This window comes from Emydura macquarii, unplaced genomic scaffold (assembly GCF_026122565.2).
Source record: "Emydura macquarii macquarii isolate MOO-44397 ecotype Brisbane River unplaced genomic scaffold, CSIRO-AGI_Emac_v2 contig_212, whole genome shotgun sequence".
Lineage (NCBI taxonomy): Eukaryota > Metazoa > Chordata > Testudines > Chelidae > Emydura > Emydura macquarii.
The window spans coordinates 5,996,020-6,012,787 of NW_027130349.1; the positions used below are offsets into that span (position 1 = coordinate 5,996,020).

General features: G+C 35.8%; 1 long non-coding RNA gene across 2 annotated transcripts in view; it reads right to left on the reverse strand.

The window, feature by feature from the left end:
- Positions 1 to 16,768, reverse strand: part of LOC137151577 (uncharacterized) — an 82,200-nt gene that overhangs the window by 39,707 nt on the left and 25,725 nt on the right. Inside the window, exon 1 of one of the 2 annotated variants that reach the window (XR_010919312.1) lies at positions 14,252 to 14,596. The exons of the other annotated variant lie outside the window; for it this stretch is intronic. This is a non-coding gene — a long non-coding RNA (uncharacterized lncRNA). Of the gene's footprint in view, positions 1 to 14,251; positions 14,597 to 16,768 lie in introns of those variants that run through there. 2 annotated transcript variants of the gene reach the window in all.

Here is a 16,768-nt window from a genome sequence, read left to right on the forward strand (position 1 = left end):
TGTAATCCGCCTCTCCGAGGGGCAGTGACTAAGTCAACAGAAGCAGGGGTTACATCGGTTTAGCTATGTTGCTCAGGCTTGTGGATTTTTTACATCCCTCAGTGACGTAGCTGGGTTGACGTAACATTCTAATGTAGATCAGACCTTATACAGAAATATAATTTTAAAAACATATTACTTTTAATCAGGGATGGTTGGGGTTTATTATAAATATCTGAATTCAGTGTCAATTTCTTCTGCTACTCAGTCTGAGTTTGCCAAATGATGAAATAAATCAAAGTGCTTGAGTGGCATATACAAAAGGAAAAACAGCAATATAAAAGTGTTCTCTTCCAGAGAATGTAACTAACATGAATTAGCCCAAGCTTATTATTCTGGAAGAAAAATCCTAAAGCAATTGAACACTTGCTACTTATGATGCACTAAACTTTCAGCCTCTTAATAAAACAAGGTCAATAATTTTTAGATCATAGCAATGTAATAAGTTTCTAAACCCACAAAACAGTGCTCGAGTATCATAGTATCTAGAGATGAAAAGAAACGTATTAGGTCATCTAGTCCATCTCTCTGCCAGGTTTGTTTCTTTTGTAAATTACTAGTGATATAATTCAGAGAGGTTGCAATTTCATAAATCCTTTCCATTCCATCTATCCTCTAAGGAAAAAAAAAAAGTGAAGATGTGCAGAACAGAAAACATGGAAACTTGTCTTTGTAAATCAATACTACGTACAGAAATAAGGTTTAAGAAGATTATCAGTCAATTCTTCTGAAAGAAGAACGTAACTGAACTTTCATGATTGGCATTTAAGAATTTGTCCACTATGTGTAAGTAATGTTGAGTCTTAGTAGTTCAAGCAGTCAATTTTTTTTTTAAACTAATCAAATTGAGAATTCTGCAATTTCTCAAAGTATCATCAAATTACAGCACAGATCCTGCAGGATATATGGCTGTAAAACCCTTAGTTGGATTGATGCTGGACTCATTGTATCTGAAGTTTAATTCTTACACTCTCACTCCACCCTGTATGCGAAACCCAGTTCAGAAACTAAACTTTTTAAATGATGTATTAACAAGTCATACCTAATTCACATGTGAACAATGTTAACTGAATTCAAAACCTATCAAGCCCTTATGATTACTGTCACATCTTTAAATTCAGAATAGACAAAAGGATCTTCTAGAAAGATGTGCAAATAAAACATCAGATTGTTGTAGTCTTTCAAATAGTTAATCCAAATTCTTGTTATAAGTGAAGATTCAAATACTCTTTACTGGGAGTGTCAAAGAGTATTAGACTATTTGAAGCTGTAATTTCTAATGGGTGTAAGCTAAAATGTACTTACCACTGTGTCACAGACAAGAATGGTTTCAAGGAACGATGTTTACTCCAGAGCTTTTTCTACACTACAGCTTCTGCCAGTGCTACTGGTGGTGAAAATACACCCATCAGGAATGATGAATCCTTAAAAGTCTTAGAAGATGAGCTGGTAATGCCTAAATCTGTTTCAGAATCACCACCACCTGACTTGATGTTACCATTTTTTTTTTTTTTTAACATCAGGGTTTAGGGAAAAAAGAGTAATCTCTATATTTGCTTTGGAAAACAAACAGTTACACACATTAAAAAGATTGGGGGTGGGGGGGAGGCAGCTTCATCCCCGTCTTGATCCATTTCAGTTCAGCAGCTGAGTTTTAAAATTATTCATGCTTGTTCAGTGCATGCTGTTCTCATCGTAACCAACATTTACAGCAATTCTTATCTTCAAGGAGTACATTTTGTTCAGTGCCATTCAAGCGCGTACTCCAAACAGTAAACTACAAACGTTAGTAGATATGCTGAAATGAATTATGATGGGTTTTTTTATGTAGATGTACTACAGCGGTGAAAGGCAACTGTACTATTGCTTTATTATTTCCAGTCTCTCCCTCCATGAACTTTAGTTAAGAGAACAACCAGGAGAGTATGGTTCATTCCCTGCCTTTAAGCAGGCTAATTATTTTGAAGGCTATGTTCTCAATTTATTTATTAAATTAGAATCACAACATACCCACTGATCCAATGCTTTAATTATTTTTCTTCACACATGTTCTCATTACTCAATGCCTGTCCAATCAACAACCCCATCCAACTGTAGAACATAGCCCAGTCACTAGCTGTAGTGGCTTCATTGAAAAGACCACTGTAATGGACATGACTCTTCTATAGCACAACATTCTATTCCAGAAAGCACGGAATCCAACACTCTGAAAAGCAGCTCGCTAGACAATTATTTTACGTTAGATTCACTTGCAGAGTCCCCAAGCCGCAGAGGCAAAAGTTGGTTCGGCAGTAATAACTGAAAGGAGAGAAGGCAGGGGAAGTTAAGTAATACTTTACTGCAACATCAAAAACAGTGTTTTCTGGGAGGGAACAATTGCACAAACAGGTTTGTGCAAAAGTGATTTTAGTTTGGAAAGGACTTGTGCTTTAGATGGCATTATTTTCAGAGTTAAGAGGCATTTGCCACATTTTCTGAGGAAAGTTACAGTACAGTTATGTATGAGGTGTTTTTAAGTTTGATTCCATCTTTTGCCTGGAGTGGGAAGTGGATGATCTGAAATATTTTTCACCCATTCATAGACTGCAGTAAATATTCCACATAAGATTACTTATATACACTTAAAAAAAAAAAAAAAAGGAGAAATGGAAACTTTATAGACTTGCAAATCTAAGGAATTTATACTTGACTTGCATTCTTTACAGTATGGTTTTAAACTACAAATCCTTTGTAAGTACATAACAATAAGACAGGAAGTAGCAAAGTCATAATCAGTACCCTTAGATCTTTTTGAAGTGCAAAGAAGCAAAGTGACAACATGCCGAGTAAAACTAACATCACACCTCTAGAAAAGTAGGTAAGCGATGAGAGAAAATCATTAACAGCTATTCTGTTGTACAGTGAGAATTTCAAAACCAATTACAAGTTCTCTGGAATGGGATATATTTACACTTAATAAGTATTTTGATTCAATGCACTTGTTTCATCATTCATTTTAGTTTTTAAAGAAGTGAAAGGTACTATTTTTGTTGGTATCCAAAAGACTTGAATAATTCCACACAGAATTGTTTAATTTTCTTCAGCATAAATGAGAAATTACCCAGGTTAATAATAATTTAAAAAAAAGGATGCTGCATTTATTTTTTTTTAAATAAAAAATGTCAGCACTGAAATGTTGGACAACAAAGTCAAAATTAAGTGATGAATGTGTGTGTGTGTAATTAAAAGAGGAATTCCCTAAAATTAAAATGCTAAAATGTAAAAAAAAGTAAACTTCCATTTTCATTGTAATTCTGTTTTAATTGTTCAATTAATTTATAAATGCTAAAAGATATGTACACAAACCTTATATAGTCTATAGTAGGACTGCAGTATAGTTCTAATTTAAATCGAAATCAACTCATTCCCTTTTTAAAAAGGGCACTGTCAACTTAAAATCTAGTCAATGTTTTCTAAAGTAATTTCAAGAATTAAACCTGTCACTGGGATACCCTGCCAATGTGCAGTTTTGCAATCAAATGTTTTCATACAGTAACAGGGAAAGAGACAGATCCCCATGAAAAACAGGGAAAACTGACTGACTACACAGGGAAAACGGTACAGACAAACAGGGGGGAGGAAAGGAGAAAAAAATTCTGCCCTCTCATTGTGGATATTTTTTGGAACAAAAGGAGCTTAAAAAATACCCAAAATCAGACAGAAGCATGATTTTTTTTAAATTGGTGTCCCTTTAAAAATCATATACCAGCTACCTGAGCACAACTCTTCAGCAAACTGCAGTGCAACTCCACTCAATGTGCCTGACATTTGTGACAACATGGAAAAGGTAAATAATGTAATATTAAGGTATATCACATTACCCACCTTCTCAGCTTTTTCCTCAAAGACTGGCACGGCAACAGATATTCAGAATATGCTGAAAGTCTCTGCGGGGATGAAATCTTAGCTACTCTCCCAGGCAAAGAAGAGGGGATGCACAGGATAAATTAGGGTAATGAAAAATGCTTTTGGCTACATGGAGCCTAGAGAGCAATTAAGGGCTGAGGAAGACTACATCATATAATTTTTTCCTCTGCTACAGCAAATGCTGTATTGTCGTGAATTCACACTATAGTGAAATTACATCAACTTCAAAATCAACTTCATGTTTAGCCTCAATTCTTCCTGTTCTGTTGTTTCTGGTCAAATAGTAGGAAATCAATGAGGAAACATCATTTGAAGTGAGCCATTTATCATGCACCAAAAAGAGCAAGTACCCCATAAACTGCAGTGATCTGTTTCCTATTAGCATCACACAACAGAAGGCAACATCATTCGCATTAACAATTTTTACAACCTCTGTAAATAAAGGGGTTAAGTTAGAAGTGACTCATTTTTTGTCTGCTATAAAATGTTGATTATTCATAGACAAGAAACTTCTCTTTAAAAAAAAGAAATCTGAAGTTAAAACTTTGATGTATCAATAAGTTTGTAGGGAAGGGAGAGGAACAAAGTTAACACCCCTCCCGATTGTTTTGGACGTGAGTAGTTCAGGCAAGTCAAATTAAATTTTTGTGTAAATATTATTCACAATCTACAGAACCTGATTTTTTTCTACCAGTAAAGATAGGGAAATTCACCATCACATTGTATCACTGTGTCATGACAAAGCAAGAGACAGTGGGTGAGGTAATATCTTTATCACCACCACAATCATGACAAAGAGCATTTTCCTGCATTTTCCAGGAAGTAAGGCAGAAAGAGCAAAGAAGAATTTGAGTTATATGTTATACAAGTGGTCAGACTAAATGATCATAATAGCCCCTTCTGGCCTAAAAATCTATTAATACAAATGACAGACCTTAAAAAAAAAAAAAAGACACCTCAGCAAATACACTGGGTGGAAGCCAAGGGAATAAGAACCTGGAAGATTAAAAAAGTGTACACATAGCTATGCACCAATCACGTGAGAAGAGAGAAGTTGTATATTTTATTATTTCAGTCATTGCTGGTATAATATGCCATTATTTGCATGAGGCTATTTGGGGTTCTTTTAAATCTCTCTCAAGTAACTATTTTGTATGTAACCAAACTACATGCTTTTTCAGGTTTATCTTATGCCCCAGAGATACTAACCTTCGCAAAATAAAAGATATGCAATCTTACAGTATGCTGGTATATTTCAGTGATAAGTTCAAACACCATCTATTTCTTTGCAACAACGCTCAATAAGAAACTCCAGCGCTGGCCTCAAAATTTAACAAAAGTGACAACTAAAACAGTAATCAAGTATTCAGCAATCCCAGTTGCTAAACATTAGCAAGTCACCACTGAGCATGTGCAAAGTGCAATTTTTCAAAGGCTTATATCTTAGCCAAATTGGGTGGATTTTCACAATGATGGCAAAAATGCATATCCCTGACACAAAGGCTAGCCACCTGCCAAATTTCAAGTCCCTGCTTCAAATAATGGGGGCACTACAGCATTTCAAAGAAAAAAAAAAATCACTAGAAAATTTTAACATGGACAAAACATTTTTTCCCTAGCATCATTCTCGGAAGCTGAATTATTTTGGTTGAAATTTTCCAAACAAATGCAAGCAGAAGCAGTCACCTAGAATGGAAAATTTCAGCCCAAAACAGTCAAAGTTTGGCAAAGTTATAAGCAACTGAAAACAGGGTCTTATAATGGGAAGTGTCAGGCAATCTTAGTAATAGGTAGTTCTATCAGCTCTGCGTATAATTAAATAAAAAGCACTTCATGTAACCAAAAATACTTATTCTCTATTCTTTGTTTATATGAGTCGCTACTCTTTGGATTGCCTATTGTAACCTGGGCTGCTTTTTTCCCCCCCCCCACATAACCTAAAAGGTTCAGCATGAAGGCTTTTATTTTCAGCAATTTGATAGATGCAGTTTAGCTGGCTTTAGACCAATTTTGCTGCTAAAATGGATTACCATTTGCAGTTAGTATTACAAATTCTATTTCTTAGAGTAATTTACTGAACAATTTCCAATCTGTTTTGGAAGCAAAATTATCTTCTGGCCAGAAAGTGAAATAATACTGTAATTAGTTTATTTTGGGGGAACATAAAAGAGCAGTAAATAAAGCAATGCATTTGTAAGGTCGATACAGTTCAGTTCTAACACCGTATCTACAGAAGAGTTCATAGATTTTGAATGTTCATCAACTATCAGACAGATTCAAATTTATAGTCTCCTAAATATTAATGAACCTTTCATTGCAGAAAGGAAGATTGCCAAGATCTATCCTAATGAAAGCTACTAGGTTTTCTAATTTCTAGGGAAATAAAACCTCAATAGCAGATACTGAAGATGGAAGAGATGTATTAGGTCATCTAGTCCATCTGGTCATTTCAGGATTGCTGCAAATATATTTTCTAATGTTGTGTCTAGCCTAGTTTTGGCTCAGTGATGGGACTCCCACTCTCTCTCTCTTCCACAGTCAAGTACAGCAGCTCTCAGAGTGTGGTCTATTGAGAACTGTTTAGTCACATAGTGCTGGCTCTTTTTTCCATTTCTACCTTTTAAACTGCTTTAAGGGCCAGCTAAAACACAGATTTTCAGAAAAAAAATAAAATAAACTGCAGATTTCCAGTAAAGCTCAGCATCCAAGAGATCCCATTTAGACACATAAAATAACTCAGCCACCAGAGGCTCCACTATTTTCCATTTTGCAAGATCTGCCTTCCTCTTCTTCTGAGTTGTGAGTGCTGAGCACTTAGGAAAATACTTAGGGCCAGATTTTTCAGATTACTAATTTTCAACAGAAGCTATAGTTCACAAAAGGGGGAGGGAGTTGGTCCATGCAACTGCAAATGGAAGGAAACTGTCCACAAAACACTATTAAAAAATTATCTGTGCTATGACAATGTTTGAGAATCCATCAGAATTAAGAAGCTTAACTTGACAGTCACCTTAAATCTTCTTCATTTCACCATATTGCTCCTACTAATAGCACCTTGTACCACCATAAACAAGATTCCTACATCCCAGATGTTTACATATTGCTACTACTTAGGAGACAGTAACATTCCCACCAATCTATTAGCTAACTATATATGTTTTTATTCTTCTCCTAGAAGACAGGCCCATTTCTTCTCTGAATTCCCTTTAAATTTTGTCTACACGGACTAGTGAATACCACATAGTGTGGTACCAGCAAGATTACAAAGTGAGTCTGGTGCTACATTTATGTGCCTGCATATGTAATTTTCCCAGGCATGTCATCCTCAGTGGATGATGTATGTATTTGTCACTTGTAAGCTCATCTTGCTTATTTTCAATACAATTCACCAGTCTCCCTCTCTCAGTTTTATAAAAGTCACCATTTGATAGAAATTTGCACTTAGAAACTTCTACTAACCCGTATCTAGGAACTGAAATTTGTATTTTAAACCAGTCCTGTACATAAAAATACAGTGCCAACTTTTCTCTGCCAGTACCAAAATCAGATTTGTTGTTAAAATTCTGAGTAACCTACAAAATATCATAAAGGAAATAATGAATTAATGATGAACGGCAATTATTAAAACGTTAACTATTTTCCAGGGCAGGTAACTGAACTCAGAATTTCTATTTTTAGTTTTTACTGCCAGAATTTTTCATCATGCCAAGTAACAGAATAGGCTTCAGATTCCATTTTAAGGAGCAAGAAATAAAAAAAAAATTTGAAGATGTTTAATTCACAGCTGAAGGTATTTTTCTGTTTCCACAGAGAAACAGACTAAAAAATAAATAGTGTTCCCTTTCTGGAGGGGTGAAAAATTAAATATAGTAAACTTAATATAGGTACAAATGCCATATCCATGGTTTCAATTTAACCAAGTGAAAGATTAAGTTATGTTCAAATTCTATGAAACATCATGAATGAAATCACTGAAAAGCTTAGTAAAACATGCATTTTATTAGAATGTGTGAATCACACACACACACACACACGCACAAAGTGCCTATTCTATATTTGATATCAGAACGAAGGGATGGGCTGGAAAAATTAATTGTGTCATGTGTCACAAATTATGAAACATTATTTTAGCAAACTTTTCAGTGACTCATCTACGTAACTTTTACATTATAACAACTATTTTCAGTTAAGATAGTTATGGAATTTTGGACAATGTGAAAAAATCATGATGAATCACTTAATAGAAATTCTTACCCAACCTATCTCGCAGTCCACTGCATACATCACTATACGTATTAATATCTTGGCTCCAGATTCAGTCCAAAATGCAAAGCTATTTGAGAATTTCTGGCTGCTTTACCTACCGATTTTTCCTAGACCTATTAGTCCGGATTACAAACATTTTTATTTAGAAAATACACTATGTTGCCAACAGTCAAGATACAAACAAGCTCTTCACAGTGATGAATAAAAGCATGTATGTTCTTTTAAGTACAAAACAACTGACAAGTACAAGCTGTACATTAGAAAGAAAAGAATACGGCTTCAAGCACAAATCATCACAGATAACATTATATTTTTCCCTACTACATGGTAATGGTGCTGGTAATGCGAATGTAATTTAAAAGAATAAAGCTAGGGAACCATGTGCTCATGCCATCTTATTTTCCATAATCATCCTCAAAATTTCTAAGGCTAAAATCCACATAATATCTGCATTACACAAAAGCCAAGCAGTTGTGTAGAAACCATCAGCACTCATAAAGCAGGGAAGATAAGTCAATAAACTGACCCTTTAAGATCTGTCTAGTTCAGCAATTGTTGTCAGTATGCAGCTGGCATTAAATAAAGTAGTCGTGATCATGACCTTTGCATTTCTACAAACATTAGCTATTGTCATGAGAAAGACCTCTTTGGCCTCATAATTCAGATGCTGTTAACAACCAGCAAGAACACAGCATGTTGTGTCAGTAAACATATAACGTAAGAAAAATTGGGCACCACACACACACACACACACTTACTTCCTCGAGTGCACATAAACACCCAAACTGGATTTATTGCATTTAAAGTTTTAGAAAGTTCAACATAAATCTATCCATATTCTCAACACCGATTAAATGCTTTGATTTTTTTATACTTGGATTTTATCTGCTAGTTTGCAAGCAAAAAAAGGAAAACCAGACAAACTGCATGTTTTCAAGCAATGTACAAAAATTATTTTGTTGGTTCATTGTGTTCTACAGTAGTCACCTCCATCTCCCACAAAGTTCCACAATAAGGGCGATATTATGGCTTTATGAGCCACAGCTGGGATCAATGAAAAAAGGCATCACACTGATAGAAGTTCCTGGAAGCATTCTGCCTACAAAGAAATCAAGGAGATACAATCCCCATGGGTTAGCATACTTCCTTTGGGAAAAGGCACTGTGCACTCCCCTCTGTGCTAGGCCTAGTCTGTCAGTCAGTACCAAAGAGGGTGTGGCCATGACATCTAGCATAACAATTCTTCTCAGTTTGCCCTGAGGAAGAACAATGCACAGGGTTATGGCTATCCCTTGAGCAGGTGTCCTCCTCTCACTTGAGCAGCACTAGGAAGGGAACAGAATCTGATCATAAAACACAAGTCAGTCCAGGGTCTCTCAAAACTCAGTATAGGGTAACAGAATGGTTTATGAACCTCAGCAAACTTTTGAGTGAACCTGGCCTGAAGTTTATAACAAAACATGTTACATTTTACTTATTTGCATTGCCCCTTTGATCCCAAACCAGGACATTTTCACCTGGTATCAGGTTTCATTATAGAAGATTCACAAAGTGGTACTGAGAGGTTTAAATCAAAACATGTCTCAAATCCTAAAGTAATTCCTCACCTACACGTATGATAAATAGAGGATTTAAAACTTCTTGCTGTTTTCATTCTACTCCAAATTTCTATTCTAATTTGAGGAAAAACATAAGCAGCAAAAGAGATAAACACAAAGTGTTTTAACCCTCAGTCAATCTCTACATTTTGAACCAGTATCTTGAAGTATTTCAGCTGGGTTTTGAGCAATTTGAAAATGAAGTTCATTTTGTGTACAACTATTCACTTAGGATAATTAATGTATGATGAACAGTCAGAAGAAATACCACACAGAAAAAACAGCTGAGTGTAGAGGACATGAGTTTATTATTTTATTTGATTTTTAACTTAAACTCTGGCAAAGATCAGTGAAATTAAACACCACCCAAGGCAAGCAGTTTGGCCATTAAAGCCATGCCATCATTAAACCCAGGATAAAAGGCAAGGCCCTCTTTCTTTTACTTTTTCTAGATGTCCTTGCCTCTTCAGCCCAGACGAGGACAACTCCCTAAGCCTCTTTAGTCATAGTTTTTATCATCTGCTATAAACTGAGACTTTCTGCAGTAAGCAGCAAGCAATCTTCCATGCATGACTGGTCTTGATATTGAATGCAATATCTCTATCACTTTAGGCAACAGTCACTGCACAGGCCGTTACACAGCACTCCCAGAAGAGTATACATAGTCTCCCAATAAATAAATACATACAATGATACCCATTTGAAGGCTGCAGTATTTTATCCTTTGAAGTCCAATCCTCACAGGACTTTACTAGAATAATACAATAACCATCATAATAATGGATATACACATAGTAACTGGATATTCTGAACTCCTTCTGTACTATTCAGAGTTGAAAGTCATACCATAAATCACTCAGAAGACAATTTACCTTAGATTTACAACAAAAGGTCTTGGATTTGGGCCTATGGCCTCTACATCAAAAAATGAATACTCTCCATGCAGGTAATATATGAGAAACAGGTGAGCTTCTTGGAAAGACTAGCTAGAATTTCAGTACTTCACAAGGGCAAATTGATTTACATTGAAAATACTCATTCCACAGATAGATAGAACCATTAATAAATACTGAGAAGAGTCAGACCTGCTGTGTAGTAGCAATACATTATTACCAAGCAAGAAATCCATGTTTGCCGCTTGCAGGAGCACTACGGAAACAACACATTCAGGCCATGCTTACTTCCAACCCTCTCAAACACAGTTTATGGTCAGTTAAAGAGAGACCATTATGTGGCTCCATTGGGACCATAACCAGCATTCCTTGGTCCAGTGGAGTTGCAAGTGTTAGAACTAAGGGCAGAATTTTTCCTTTCTGTTTAAGTAAGCTAAAGTTACTTCCTATAGAACAAATGCACTCTCTTTGTGCTTTAAGAACCTATGTACTGCCATCTGAAGACCTGTATTTAGTTTCTGGTCTCAGTTCCTCATTTCTGTGGCTGGGAATGCAAGTATAAAGGCAGAATAGTCAGCTTATGGAAAGGGCAAGAAGAAGGAACTGTAAGTACCTTGAACTATTCACTAATGATTAGTTTTGAAGGGATTCCTAGTGCCATCCCGTCACCCACTGAGTTGGGAGGATTGTGTCGCCTATATGGAGAGTGGATAAAAATCAACGATATTTTTTAAAAATTGGATTTTTTAAAATAAAACTAAATTCAAGTTTATTTAAAAAAAAACTATTTAAAATTACATTTGAAATTAAAGTCAAGCAATTGAACTGGTGTAAGTCACTGGTTAAGCACCTGAAAGCAGAGTTTGTTAAAATGCTAAACCCATTCTAACAGCAGTAGTCTCTTCCACAGGCGCAGAGACAATATTTTCTTCACTTCAGTTTCTTCCAACTAGTTCAGTTCAATAACTTGTTCATTCAAGATGATATACTGACTGGGAACTAAAAAAAAAAGGAATGCTTATTTTCCTCTTCCAATCTATGAATAATAATAATAATAATAATAATAATAAACTTGTGTGTGAGGGGAGATCTACTAGCTCTGAAATCCTGAAGGACGTGGTGACCAGAAACAATCTGTTCAATTCATTAACTACACATAAAACACTTGGTTTAATAAATCAGTTGGTTTTAAATGCAAAACTTGTTTCAATAAACTTTTTAAAAAAAAATCATATGTACTCAACACTTTCAAAGTAGTTTTATTTAATATAAACACCTTAAATGTGCTTTTTGTATATTTAATTGAATCTGAATTTCTATCCAAATAAAGCTTGACAAAAATCACAAGTAAAAAATTATTCATCTAGTAAGTGAGAAATGCATAGTTCACCATTTTCTAACACAATAAAAATGTAAAAATTAAAAATAGGAATTTAAGTTATGCTATCTTAAATAAATGCATATAGATATAGCACATCTCATCTTCCTGATTAGCAAAAAGAAGCACCAAATTTAGTGTGAAGGCTATATTTAGTTGCAAATCAACATGTTTTAATGGTTACCAACCAATGAGAAACAACCTTCTTTAGAACAACTAATTAAAGCACAAAATCAATTATTTAAAATCAAGGTTTTCTGCTTTATAATTTAAATCATGATTAAAATAGGTCATTTAAATCACTTTGATGTACATGGTCCTTCAAAAAGATGTAGGGTGGAGAAAAACTTTGTGGCTGTCTGACATCCACCTCAACTTCCTTTCCTCACAAAAGGCAACAAAACTACTAAAAGACCCACACCCCTTCTATCCCTCTATCCCACACAGGCTGAAAGGAAACAAATACTACACTTATCTATTTGTCAGTGAAATACTATGAATGCCTTTAAAAGGTTCTCTGGTGAGTCAACATTGATGTTATAGACTGATCCTGCAAACTCTTACATTTGTGAGTAGTCTTATTAATGCAAGTAGTCCCACAGTCTGTCTAAAGTCTCAATCTTACACCCTTACTTATTGGAGCAATCTCATTCAAATCAATAGGTCTAATCTCAAGAGTAAATACCATTAAAAAGGAACATTTTCCCAGTCTGGGATTCATACTTTTTATATTACTTCTTTAAATATGAAAAAATTCACAGATTTTAATTCTATGACTGCTAAAATATTAGGGTATTTCTCCCATTGAATAAAAATTATTCTCAGGATAAATTCTGTGGGCAGGACTAGTTAGGAGAGTTGAAGACTAAAAACAATTCTGAGTATTTTAATTGTCATAAAAATTTCCATTGTGTGTGCATGTGACTATATATACTTAAAGCCAAATGATTCGTCCAACTAAATGCTATAAAACGTTGAACAGTATGTTGACAAAACAGAAATTTGCTGTGTAACAGACGGCCTGCTTACAGGACTCATGCTGAGCAGTGTTGGTAAACAACCAGAAAGTGTAGCAATATATATTTGGCACACATAGGGAACCATCTATACTAAGAAACAAACTCATCCCACTGTGTAGTTCTTTAGAGCAATATGCAGAAATTCTTGTGCTAATACAGATACACAAATGTGATCTTAAGGAACTAAAGTAATTACAAAGTAAATAGGGTCCAAAAGGATATTCCATCAGCAGCCAAACTATGAGAAGAAGCCAAAGGCAATTCCAGACTTGCCAATAGAATGCCATACAAATCCCACGCCATCTACAGTGTAAAATCATCTTCAGGCTAGTGTCTGGATCTTTTTGTGGGCAATCATGTTCTATCCAAAGTGATAGGTGTTGCACAGCCCACCTCTTAAAGACGTGTGGAGACAAGTGAGGAAGAAATCCTTAAGACTTAGCATCTGAGAAGTGTTAGAACTTCTTCCAATATCATTTTGAATTTTTTAATAGAAACATTACTGCAAACTTACAAGTTCTACTCAGACCCACTCACCGGAAGGAGATGATTTGTTTATTTCTAAGACAGGTGAGTAAAATATTTAGTGGTCATCTCCTTCACTCCCCACCCAATTACTGATCATTTTGGGAAAAGGAGAGCGAGTACATTTAATGCCTGGGCTGGTACGTTTTCATGAGAACATGAAAACATTTGATAACATTTGGAAAATGTGAATTTGTGTTTGGGGGAAGATCATTAAAGTGGTTAAAATTTTGAAGTTTTTCAAAAAATATATATATTCCTTTAAAAAGATACATATCTAAGATAAATATTCTTAACTCCCTTAAAGTGGGTATCATGGAAAAGGTAATTTTTCAGGTGGCATTTAAATTAACAGATAGTGATGGCTTAACTACTCAGTAGAGAGCATTCCATATATATTGGGTACATCATTCCTACTGTTATTTACTAATATACTGGAAGAAGGGGACCATAGTAATCCTGTGGATTATATAATATTATTATACTGAATTACAACAAAACAAAAACTAAGATTTCTTTTTAAAACTTCCAATTACACATTTTCTGTAAATAAATCTAATAAATCACACATTTTAAGATGGTATGTTTGTTTTACGGTAAACTCTATTAGTAAAATTATATTATTACCATGCAACTGGGTAGTGTGATTCCACAGAAGGTCTGTGATGTTGCCTATGACCTACTTTAGTTTCCATTATTCAGTTTCAAATTCTCTGTACATTTCCATATAATTGCAAAAATGGGACCAGCTAAAGCAATCTGGGGGGAAGGAGAGAGTGAAGAACAGAAGGATCAAGTTTTTTATTTATCCACATATAATATCTAGAACCACATCTAGATTTTTTTGGCTTGGAATAGGGGACTTTAATGACAAAACTGGAAATGATTAGTCAGACTGGGAGGAACATCATGGGAAAAGAAGGAATGGGATTAAGAAATGATAGAGGAAATAGATTACTTCAGTTTGGTGCCATCAACAACTTGTTTGTAACAAACAGTATTTCAGCATAGGTGAGTCCAATAAAAAAAAAGTGGTACTACAAAAAACACGATTGACTTCATCTTAGTAAAGCAACCACAGAAAATAAACATACTAGACTGCACAGTGTACAGAAAGCCTTGACACAGAGTCAGGACATCAGGCAGTGATCCCTACCAGTCAGGACCAAGCTTAATACTCTAAAATTTGAAGGGGGGGGAATGTTTATAGTGTCAAAGCTCTGAGGAAAAAAAAAAAAAAAAAAAAAAAAAAAAAGACACTACGGTGACCTTTCAGAACACCATCAGTGGCTGCTTTGCCCCCTCTTAGATCTAGAAGATGCAATAGTAGAACAATTCTTGGCAGAAGTGAAAGATACCATGCATACCATGAGGAAGGTGGTTTTAGGGATAAAGTTGTATCCAAAAGGGAAAGACTGGTTAACACCAGAGACTGAAAACTTATCAAGAAGAAAAAAGGGAAGTGTATCAAGAACTTCTGAAAACTCAAGATTGCACTGAGCAGAAAAAACAGATACAGGCAGCTCAATAACAACCCAAAAAGAATGGTTCAAAAGGCTATGAAAGATTGGCTTGAGAGAAGGCAAAGAGCTTGAACAACACTTGCAAAAAAAGTAATGCAAGATGGCTTTTTCAGAATGCCAGATTTCTACCAAAGAAATTAACATCTGTAACAAAGGGAGGGGGGGAAGGCAGGGGCTCCCTTGAACCCCACCTCAAACCCCGCTGCCAGTCCTTTACACTGTTCTTCCTTCCAAGTCATAGCATGAGGTATTCTCTGACTAAAACAGACAAAAGAAGAAAAAAAAAAAAAGAGCGAGAGAGAGAGAGAAAAAGAGAGAGTGGGATCTAAGTGAACTCAAAGAAAGGCAAAAGGTGGCCTGTCAGGCAGTCTTTCTAGATTCAGCTCTTTCAGCTTGGTCAATCAGGTTCTAGTGTCGCTTAGTGGAATCTACTTCCAGAGCCTCCTTTTGCGGTGTACTGCTTTGCAGCTGGTCGGTGCAGCAGAGAGGCCTGCAACTGACTCCCTCTCAGCTGATCTGTCTCTGTTTCAGCAATATCTGTGGTGCAGCTGCTTCCTCCTGTTCACCACTTCTTCCAGATCCTGTGGCAGATTTTCCCTTTTTAAGATCCCTCCCCCGACCTCTCCAGGCAGGGCAAGCCTTGCAGGTGAACCTCCTTAGTGCTGAACTGGCCCAGAGGAGTTTTAGTCTCCTCTCCACCAGAGTAAGGGTGTGTCCCTTTACAAGTCAACTATGGGATGCTCAGGTGAGCTATATAGTAGATAAAGATCCAAAGCTTACAAGATGAAGAGAACATTTCCATCAGCTATTGAACTTAAATAGTCAAGTTGACCCAGCTGATCTTGAGGCTATCAGCTGCAAAGGCAACAAGGAAGAACAACATATACTGCAAGTAGAAACTGAAGCCACAGTGAGGTCCCTGAAAAACAATAAAGCAGTTGGTCCAGATGGCATACCGCATGAAGTGTTAAAACATGGCAGAAGAAACTTGGTCATGCTCCTTTGCAAACTATTTAACCTCATTTGGAAAAAGAGTGAAGTCCCTGAAGACTGGCAACATTCAAATTATTGTACCTCTCTTTAAGAAAGGTGATCCAACAGATTGCAACAATAACAGAGGAATAAGTCTTATAAGCATTTATAGCAAAGTGTTCTGTAGAGTGATCCTCAGCCGAATGAAAAGAAGAGCAGAGGAAATCTTTTCTGAGTCACAAGCTGGCTTTAGACCTGGGCGTTCCACCAGATAAGATATTTGTTTGTAGTCAAATCTTGGAGAGATACAGAGTTCAACAAGCCCATTTTGCCCATTTGTTGACTTTATGACTCTGTTAACAGAGAGGCTGTGTGGAAAATACCCAAGTGATATCATTTTAGCAGCAAGTTGATTCAAATTCTGCAGAGTCTGTATAGCAAAGCTTGGCATGCAGCATGAGTCACGGGGATCTGACAGATTGATTTGCAGTGAAAAGTGGATTCAAAAAGGGATGCATTCTCAGTCCAATGCTTTTTTCTCTCTACTTAAAAAACATTTTGTCCAACTCCCTTAGTATTAGTAGTGGAGGCTGCAGAGAACGAGTAGAAATGAATGAACAAAAGACCAAACTAAAAAATCATGAAATGG